Raw genomic sequence first — 11,662 nt, 5'->3', positions numbered from 1 at the left:
GGAAGAACAATTTGGTTCAAGGTTTTATATTTTAAGTTCAAAATAAATTTCAAGAGTTTTGTTGTAGGTCAGCAGCTACTGATCAGTTAGGAAATATTATGATGCAAATTAAAAATAAAACTTTAGATGCATTGCTAAAATGGTCTACCAGATTTAGTCTTGCAGGAGATTTGATTCATTGAGTCATCTGAACTATTAAAAAAATTTAAATATTCTATTTTAAGAGAAAGTATAAAGATCGATATATTAATTGATATAAATATTCTATTTCTAACACTCTAATTCACCACTAACTAAACATCACAACAAACACAAGCAAAAGAGTAATAGAGATTAGACAATTTCTTTGTACATCATATCTAAAAATCTCAAAATATCATTCGGATATGCATATTCGAAGACACCCTTATTCTATTTTCAATTATTTTTGGATATACATATTCAAAACTACCATGAACCTACTTCGGATATGCATATATGAAATTTGCTCTGAATTTTTTAAAAACAACAACATTGCATTGTTACAATCGGAGAATCGTAGCAATTAAAATTAATACCTCGTATTATCCAACAAAATATAATGGAAATAAAAAATACGTAGATTAGAATAAAATATCGATACCATAATATAGAAATAGTTGTTCGGACAAGTGCAAAAAAATCATATTATCTAATACCAAAAAGTCATACATCAAAATCATATTATATCGTACCAGTAAGTGATAATATTTCTTCATGTAACACCAAAAAAATTCAATCACAAGTCATAATATTTCTTTATGTAACAGTAACAAAATATTCAATCATTTTCTTCATATAACAACTATAAAATATTAATGGAACAAAACATATCTATATATAATTTTTCTTCCGCTTTTGTTTTGACAATATTTCTTTTATTTTTTTTGTGCTTATGCTATTCAACCATTTTTGTTTGGTCTTGTAGTAGATTTTTCTCTTCAACTTTTTTCTTTTCAACTATTTGCAAAACAACCCAAAATTGTCGAATGTGGTCAACAGTCTCTTTTTCATATAATGAGGAGGAGTCTGTGAATATCTACAAGTTCAACAGATAATAAATTAGACAACTACATATTAAAACAATAATTACATATTTTTCAATAAATATATACAATACAAAAATATTTTAAATTATACTACCTCATTGAATTTTTCAACAATGAAAACATCAACAATCTCAAACATACTCTTCATGACATAATATCCACATGCCCATCCGTTATCTTGACGATGTGCCTACATATAAAAAATCTTAGTTACAACTAGTAACGAAACCCGTGCGTTTGCACAGGTTCTGGTACGGGACGGACATTTGTTTTAGATGTATATTTTTTAATAGAGAAATGTCTGGTACCCGTAAAAAAATTGAATATATAGAAAAATGTATGGTACCCGTGAAAAAATAATAATTAAATGTATAGAAAAATGACTGTATGCATAAAATAATAATAATTGAATGTATAGAAAAATACCTGGTACCCATAAAAACATTTAGATCAATATGATTTTTAATACAAAATATAATTTTGTTATAAAATATGTCAATAATAGAAGCTAAAAAAATGTAATAAAAAATAGAAACTAAAAATATTATAAATGAAAAAGTATGAGAAAAATTAAATAGAAATGTTATGAATATAAAAAAGAAAATAATATTTGAAAATAAGAATAAAAGATAGGAAGATATATTAATTCTTTAAGAGTAGATGAATATTATTTGAATTTTAAGAATAAAATTAAAGTCTTTAATGCAATTGCTATTTATATTTTGTATCTTTTTTATATATATATTTATAAGATTTGATCTCAATTCATTCATTTTATATCTCATGTAGATTATATACATCTGATCAAAAGCATTTAAATCTCATCATTCTCTATTAAAGTGCATTAAACTGAATAATTGACACTGTTTTTGAATTGTAAAACCTAAATTTTTTGAGTAGATATTTCAAAGTTGCTAACATTTAATAATATATGTATGGTTAAATATGAAATTATAAAATTATAAATGTATTTACTATTATTTTTAAAGTTATTTTTTATTATAAAAATGTCAATATTAAATGTATTTATATCATAATGGTAGTTGTACATTATTAATGATATTGTACTTTGTACACACTGTTCGCACGTCAACCTAACAACTCCAAGTTATGTCAACGACATCGTTTGGAACATTAAACTTTTGACTTGGAGGTGGACGTTTTGTGGGAATATTACTCGATCCAATTTTTCCTTTTACGAATTTTGTAAGGAACCATTGTTCTTTCTCTCGTAATTGTAATTGGTTTGTAATTTTCTTTTTGTCGGTTTTTACCGATCTTTTTGTAATCGGGTTGGAGAACCCTTAGTTATCCCTTTTAATATATCTTGATTATTAAAAAAAAAAAAGTTATGTCACTACAATACTACAATACATGTACTTGCTTTAGACATGTTCTGTTTTCTTAGCCGTCTTATCAAGTTTGCTTTTTCAACCTAACAACTTTTATATCCAACTCTACACTCCCACTTCACATTTAATTTTTTAACGTTAGAGTAAACTACACTATTTGAGTCAATTAACTCAGTATTTCTATTGGATCATTTCCATAAGCATTATTTTTCTTGCATTTTCATGCATCATTTGGAAAACACCCACAATTCCACAATTAGCATGTACATAAATAGTAATTCAAATGAGCACTATTGTTTTATGGAGTATCATGTATGTGCTACTATCATTTATCATGGCCTTTGTTTGTTACCTGCTAAAATTCCATATTTTATTTTATTGACCAGAAGCAGTAGCATGAAAAACACTAACGTCGCTACTTCAAATTATATCAACTAAACTAACCTGATAAAAATCTTTGTATGGAAGTGTAGATGATGAAGTCCACGAAATTGTCGAGAAGCGAAGCAATATTTTCTCAAGCATAAACTATAATATGAAGTCCACCAAAAAATCCAAAAAAACATGAAATTAGAAAAAGCCACTGTTAGTTGCAGCAAGAATATATTTACTAACAAAATATATCACTGTCATTTCAATGAAACATGAGGAACTTCCTAAACAACTGTGTTTTGAACGCACAAACCATCGTTATCTCAGACATTGCAATCTTTTTCTAAGCCATTACAAAAAATCAAATGAGCAATTCAAAAAACTAATTCAAAATAATTATGAAATACCTCTACCACAATAATGAAGATGACTTTTTGGAACCTTAAACTGAAACTTGTGATAAAAGATTTTGAAGATTGCATTTTTACATGGTTGATGGAAAAGTATAAATCACAAAATATTTCTAAAACTTCAAAAGAAACTAAAATAAAAATCAGACATAAAAAAACCAGATTTAGGAAGAAAACAAACAATAAAATCATAAATTAAAAGATAACAAACACTCACCGTCGACAACGAAACCATCATATATGTATAGTCTGGTATAAAAATGTGAAAGCGATAATTGCAACTTTGGAAGACAAAACACATAATTTCTTGTTGCAACAAGTAGATTTGTGAAGCAGGGAGAAGGGAAATCAAAACAAAAAATAAATAGTTTTTTGTTTAGAGGAATAAATAGATCAGTTAAGATTGTTAAAGGTAGAGACATAAAAAATTGCCTATTAGTCCAGATCTGAAAAAATCATAAAAAAATATTAATAAAATGGAACAAAAGGGCTTAAAGATTTCATTTTCACATGATTACTGAAACAAAAACGGTAAAAACTTAAAAACCTGAAAAAATAAAACTTGAATAACCTGAAAAACAAAGAAGAACAAAGTTACAAATCAAATGGAGAAGGTTTTGATATTCTTGCAATCTATCATCACTCAAAAACATCAAACCCAATTTCTATTCTAAAAACCCTAAGTACAAATTATCTCCTTTTTATTATAAAAAATAACAAATCAAAACCCTAAATTATCTCCTCAGCTTAGGATTTTATTCTATTTTATTCTATTGACCAATTAAAGTGACTTCATTAAAAAAGTCCATTATGTGATTGCATCATACAAGCTCCCTAATAGTAAATCTACTAATAATAATTATATAATGAAAATGGTAGAGAAAAAGTGAAAAAATTAAAAGAAAAAAAAATGCATTAAAAGGCAAAGGGTGAGGTTTTAACCTTGTAATACTTACATACTTACTCGCTTTTTTACTCAATGAGCTATCTTTATAAGTTTGTGGCTGGCTGTAGTTAAACGCATATGCATCAAAGCAAAACTACTTTGAAAGAAACAAGCATGGGACTACACATGAATGGGAGCGCTGAAGAAGTAAGCTATGCAAAAAACTCTTCACTTCAGGTATATTTATAGATCTGCACTTATAAATAATGCAACTTTATATATTACTATTATTCAAAACTATTCATATTTTAGTGACAAATAAATATTATAAATATGTTTACAGCGAAAGGCGATTTCTTTGACAAAACCTTTGAGAGATGAAGCCATAACAAGTTTGTACTGCAACACACTGCCCAAAAGCTTGGCTATTGCAGACTTAGGATGCTCTTCTGGACCTAACACATTGTTAGTGATCTCAGAATTTATTAAGGTCGTGGAAAATCTTTGTCAAGAACTTAATAAAAAATCTCCTGAATATAAAGTCTTTTTGAACGATCTATCGGAGAACGACTTCAACAGCATATTTATGTCTCTTGATACCTTTAAAGAAAAACTCCACCATGAAATGAAAACTCAAATAGGTCCTTGCTATTTCTTTGGAGTTCCTGGTTCCTTTTATGGCAGGATTTTTTCAGATAAAAGTTTGCATTTGGTTCATTCCTCTAACGGTCTTCATTGGCTTTCAAAGGTTTTTTTTTTATCAACACTAGTAACAAACCCGTGCATACGCACGGGTTCTGATCTGATACGCGAATTTAAAAAGAACATTTATTTTAAATAAAACATTTAAAAAAAAATTTAGATCAATAATAAATTTTTCGTATATAAAAATATTTAGATCAATAATAATTTTTTCCCTTATATCATTCTTGGATCATAAATATCATCTTTCTTATATAAAAATATGTAGACAAGAATATATTTTTTCCCGTATTCAAATATTATTTATGTTTGGGCATCATTTACAAAAATATCTGGATCAATAGTAAATTTTTGTACAAAAAATATTTATATCAATAATAGATTTTTTCCCATATACCATTTTTGAATAAAAAAATTTTGAATCATAAATACAATTTTTTGTATATAAAAATACTTAGATCAATAATAAATTTTTTCCATATACAAATATTATTTTTGTTTAGGTATCATTTATAAAAATATTTGAATGAATAGTAAATTTTTATATAAAAAATATTTTTTTTTTGGAAAGAAATATATTTATTCAATATCCAAAAACAGTTTGATACACACCGATCGCAAGGATCCAGGTTACCTACCAACAACAGGTCATACTATGCTTAGATTAGAAATATCAACATGACCTCCTAGCTTTCTATGCATAGTACACCTTATCACTATATTATTCTTGATTCTATCCTCAATATTGTCCACAGTTTTGTGGCCGAAAATGATATCATTCCGGTTATGCCAAATCTCATAAACTGTTTCCGCCGTCGCAATCTTTAGGATCTGGCCTTTCCATCCTTTCTTTTTAGCCTCCTGACTCAGCCATTCTTTCTCCCTACTCCAACATTCAGGCTTTCTATTACATCCCATCCACTCTAAAATATGTTTCCATATTGCATAAGTGGTTTTACAATCAAACAAGATATGGTCAAGAGTTTCCATTTGGGTACACCAACAGCATTTACCATTCGTGCTTACTCCAAACCGCCCTATTCTGTCCTTGGTTGCAAGCCTGCCCAATAGCGCCATCCATAGTGTAAATCGCGCCCGAGGCCGTGCATAGTTGTGGTACATCAAATGTTTCCAATTGACTTTAGCTTGTGGTCCACGGAGTTCCCGATACATACGAGCTGTACTATAATTCTGATTCTGCACAGCTTCCTGCCAATATGTCATATTGTGAACTTTCTCCCTGCACTGCATTATCTTCTTTAGCATCCAAGAGAAACTTTCCTTCATATGCCACTCCATTACCGGCTGCCCTTTGATGTAGTAATGATTCATCCACTTAATCCACAGTTTGTCCTCTTTTGCTTGGAGATTCCATAGCAGTTTGCTAATGGTTGCAAGATTCCACTCAAATAGAGATGTCACATTCTGCCCTCCCGCTGCCTTAGAGTAGCACACTTTGTCCCACGAGATAGGCGCTTTCCTACTTATTATATCAGTACCAGACCAAAGAAACGTTCTACAAATCGCCTCGATGTTGTGGAGGATTTTTTTCGGGATCGGGAACACTTGCATCCAATAATTTGTAGTAGCAAACAAGACACTTTTGATTAGTTGTAATCTGCCTGCATAACTCAGCAACTTCGCAGCCCAGTGACGGATACGACTCACAATCTTTTCAATCAGTGGTTCATATTGATAAACAGCCAGCTTTCTACTAGCCATCGGGACACCCAAATATTTGAATGGAAGGCTTCCTGCAGAGAATTTGGTTGTCGTAAGAATTTGTTGTTGTACACTGTCTGGAACACCACCAAAATAAACATGACATTTGGTAGGATTAGCATATAAGCCAGTTGCCTCAGAAAAACTATGGAATTCTGCCATCATGCTCTGCACAGACTCGTTATCACCATGCACAAACATTATCAAGTCATCTGCAAAACAAATATTAACAATTTGCATTTTTCCGCATTTGGGATGGTACTTGAAATCAGGTCTATTCTGCAATTTTGTCAGGCACCGGTTCAGATACTCCATTACAATCACAAACAGTAATGGAGATACTGGATCTCCTTGCCGTAATCCTCGCTTAGCTTTCAAAATTCTACTCGGATGCCCATTTATCATGTATCTATAGGACACGGTACTCACACATATCATTATCCATCTAATGAATTGAGGAGGAAAACTCATCTCACTTAGGATGTCTTCAAGGGCTCTCCACTCGACCGTATCATATGCTTTTTGCACGTCCATTTGTATCGCACATCTTGGTGATATGTGTTTCCTGTTGTATCCTCGTAGTAATTCTTGGGCAATGATAATGTTGTCATGTATAATTTTACCCGGAATGAACGCAGATTGACTTTCATGCACCACCTTATGAATCACCTTCCTCAATCTAGACGTCAGAATTTTTGAAATTATCTTGTAAATGGTGGTGCAACATGCTATAGGCCTCATATCTTTCATGGTTTTGGCATCCTTCTTTTTGGGTATCAGGGTAACCAATGCACAATTCACTGCTGGGTAGAGTCTCTCCTGATTGAAAAACTCATGCACAGCCTTCTTTACATCTCCCCCTACCACATTCCATGCAGCTTTAAAGAATCTAGCAGAATAACCATCAATTCCAGGGGCCTTAGTGTCCCCAATTCCATTTAGGGCATCCCAAATCTCCTTGTCAGAAACTGGTTGAGTTAACATTGCTCTGTCAAGATCCTCCAATTGAGCACCTTCCCTGAGTACAGTTATGTCAACATGCTTCATCCTTGGAGCAGTCTTGCCAATCAGATTTTCATAGAATTGTATAACTTCATTTTCTATGTCACTATGCTCAGTCAGTTTGCTGCCATTTGCATCCTCCAAAAGGTAAAGGCCAGTTTGTTTATTTTTCCCTTTAATAGTAGCATGGAAATAAGCTGTGTTCCCATCTCCATGTTTCATCCAATTGATTTTTGCCTTTTGATGCAGAATTTGCTCTTCAATTTCAGTAGCATTCAGCAGTTGGGTAGTCAACTCATGCACCTCCTCAATATATTCCTCATTGAACCTGTCAACACTGAGTTTGTCTTGAGCCTGCTCCAATCTCATCCTAATATCTTTGATATCACTAACTTGAGACAAGGCCTGCTTATGAACCTGTCAGCACTGTGGAAGAAACTTAAGAATATCCAAAGTATATAAAAAATATTTAGATCAATAATAGATTTTTACCCGTATAGCATTTTTTACTCAAACATTTTTTGATCATAAATACCATTTTTCGTATATAAAAATATTTAGATCAATAATAGATTTTTTCCGTATTTAAATATTATTTCTATTTAGGTATCATTTACAAAAATATATGGATCAATAGTAAATTTTCGTATATAAAAATATTTAAATCAATAATATATTTTTTCACGTATACCATTTTTGAATTAAAATTTTTGGATCATAAATACAATTTTTCATATAGAAAATTATTTAGATCAATAAAATATTTTTTCTCGTATATAAATATTATTTATGTTTAAGTATTGTTTACAAAAATATCTGGATCAATAGTAAATTTTCGTATATAAATGTATTTAGATCAATAATAGATTTTTTCCCATATACCATTTTTTAATTAAATTTTTTTGGACCATAAATATCATTTTTCATATAGAAAAATAATTAGATCAATTATAGATTTTTTCTCGTATACAAATATTATTTATGTTTAGGTATCATTTACAAAAATATTTGGATCAATAGTAAATTTTCGTTTATAAAAGTATTTAGATCAATAATAAATTTTTTCTCGTATACCATTTTTGAATTAAAATTTTTTGGATCATAAATACTATTTTTCATATAGAAAAATATTAAGATCAATTATAGATTTTTTCCCGTATACAAATATTATTTATGTTTAGGTAATGTTTACAAAAATATCTAGATCAATAGTAAATTTTCGTGTATAAAAATATTTAGATCAATAATAGATTTATTTCCCGTATATCATTTTTAAATAAATAAATTTTGGATCATAAATACCATTTTTCTTATATAAAAATATTTAGATCAATAATAAACTATTTTCGTATACAAATATTATTTTTGTTTAGATATCATTTCTAAAGATATTTGAATGAATAGTAAAGTTTCGTATAAAATTTTTTTTGATCAATAATAGATTTTTCCCTATATATTATTTTTGAATAAAAAAATTTTGGATCATAAATACTATTTTTCGTATATAAAAATATTTAGATCAATAATAGATTTTTCCGTATACAAATATTATTTATGTTTAGGTATCATTTACAAAAATATCTGAACAATAGTAAATTTTCGTATATTGAAATATTTAAATCATTAATAGATTTGTTCCCGTTTACCATTTTTGAATTAAATTTCTTGGATCATAAATATCATTTTTCATATAGAAAATTATTTAGATTAATAATAGATTTTCTCTCGTATACAAATATTATTTATGTTTAGATATTGTTTACAATAATATCTGGATCAATAATAAATTTTCGTATATAAAAATATTTAGATCAATAATAGATTTTTTCCCGTATACCATTTTTGAATTAAAATTTTTGGATCATAAATACCATTTTCATATAGAAAATTATTTAGATCAATAAAAGATTTTTTCCTGTATACAAATATTATTTATGTTTAGGTATTGTTTACAAAAATATCTAGATCAATAGTAAATTTTCATATATAAAAATATTTAGACCAATAATAAATTGTTTTCGTATACAAATATTATTTTTGTTTAGATATCATTTATAAAAATATTTGAATGAATAGTAAAGTTTCGTATAAAAAAATATTTAGATCAATAATAGATTTTTCCCTGTATATCATTTTTGAATAAATTTTTTTTGGATCATAAATACTATTTTTCGTATATAAAAAATATTTTGATCAATAATAGATTTTTCCGTATACAAATATTATTTATGTTTAGGTATCATTTACAAAAATATCTGAATGAATAATAAATTTTTGTATACAAAAATATTTAGATCAATAATAGTTTTTTTCTCGTATACTATTTTTTATTAAATTTTTTTGAATTATAAATATAAATTTTTTATAAAGAGTAAATGGAGTATAGAGAGATTAGGGTAGAAAACTAAAAAGGTGAAGAGAGAGAAAAAATGGTGAAAATAAGTTATAATATAGTTGAATAAAATATTAAGATTATAATAGACTATTGTGTGGGTAGACAAAAAAACCAACAATTTTAATAGGTGTAAAAAAAGTAAGGATGGGTAATTTTGTAAAACCAGAACCACTAATTTTTTTATATTATAGATTATAAATATAAATTTTTTATAATGAGTAAATGGAGTATAGAGAGATTAGGGTAGAAAACTAAAAAGGTGAAAAGAGAGAAAAAATGGTGAAAATAAGTTATAATATAGTTGAATAAAATATTAAGATTATAATAGACTATTGTGTGGGTAGACAAAAAAACCAACAATTTTAATAGGTGTAAAAAAAGTAAGGATGGGTAATTTTGTAAAAACGAGAACCACTAATTTTCTTATATTATAGATTAATTAACTATCTTTTCTTATTCTTTTTGTATATATGCACTTAATTGTTGAATGGTGATTAATTAGGTTCCAGAGTGTGTAGACAACAACAACAACAACAAGGGCAATATTTACCATTCTAGCACAAGCCCTTCAAATGTCCTCAAAGCATACTACCAGCAATTTTAAAGAGATTTTTCTCTTTTTCTCCAATGTCGTGCCCAAGAATTAGTTGAAGGTGGTTGCATGATTCTAACAGTTCCATCAAGTAAAGAGTCTGGTTACGTTTGGGATCTCATGACAATAGTTCTTAATGACATGGTCTTGCAGGTATTTTTTTTTTCTGGAGATAAAGTTATAAGAATTATTAAAAATTCACACATACTATCGTGGCTATCAAGATCTAAAGTCTAATAATGACGTTCAACCTACCCATAAGACTTTTATCAATTGAGCTAGTTTTTGCAATAAGAGATTAACTTGTCAAATTTATTAAATAATTGATATATATATATATATATATATATATATATATATATATATATATATATATATATATATATATATATATATATATATATATATATATATATATATATATATATATTCAATTATGATGCAGGGAAGCATTGACGAGGAGAAATTCGATACTTTCAACATCCCAACATATTTTCCTACTCCATCCGAACTAAATATGGAAGTTCTCGAGGAAGGATCATTCGCAATCAATAAAGTTGAGATTTCTGAAGTGAATTGGAATGATCTTGATTGCGGAGAAGCTTTGGACATTGAATCTGAAATGTCAAAATCGATCAAAGACGATGGATACTATATGGCACAATGCATTAGGGCTGTGATTGAATCATTACTAGTTTGTCACTTTGGTGATAGTGTCATTGAAGAGATATTTGATCGCTATAAAAATATTTTAAATGATCGAATGTCTAAAGAGGTAATCAAGATCACCTATCTTACGTTATTGTTGACTAGAAAACCATGAGCAGCAACAATTTGGTTGAAGGATTTATATTTTGAGTTCAAAATAAATTTTCCTAGCTAGTAATTAGTTATCAAATGTAATGATGCAAATTAAAAATAAAAGTTTAAGAGAATTGTTAAAAGGATTTGTTTTTTAAATCTTGGTATTCGGCCGTACGATTGATTAATCCTAGAGCTCTATATGGACTGTCCCAACACAAGGATTGTTAGCACCTAGGATTCGAACTCTGAATCTTGAGAGGACTTTGGGGTTGTTAAAAGGATTGCTAATCTGATTTTTAGTTTTGCTCGAGATTTAGTTCATTTAGTCATTTGATCTTCTCTGAGACTTACATTCTGT

At 28.5% G+C, this 11,662-nt stretch overlaps 1 pseudogene; it reads left to right on the top strand.

Annotated features, from left to right (window-relative positions):
* The first annotated feature begins 4,273 nt into the window (after positions 1 to 4,273).
* LOC131608425 (salicylate carboxymethyltransferase-like) lies at positions 4,274 to 11,426 on the top strand (annotated as a pseudogene).
* Positions 11,427 to 11,662: the final 236 nt, after the last annotated feature.

Source organism: Vicia villosa, linkage group LG1 (assembly GCF_029867415.1).
Source record: "Vicia villosa cultivar HV-30 ecotype Madison, WI linkage group LG1, Vvil1.0, whole genome shotgun sequence".
In the NCBI taxonomy this organism is placed as follows: Eukaryota; Viridiplantae; Streptophyta; class Magnoliopsida; order Fabales; family Fabaceae; genus Vicia; species Vicia villosa.
Note: the sequence above shows the minus strand (reverse complement) of the source record. Positions and strands in the feature narration are given on the sequence as shown.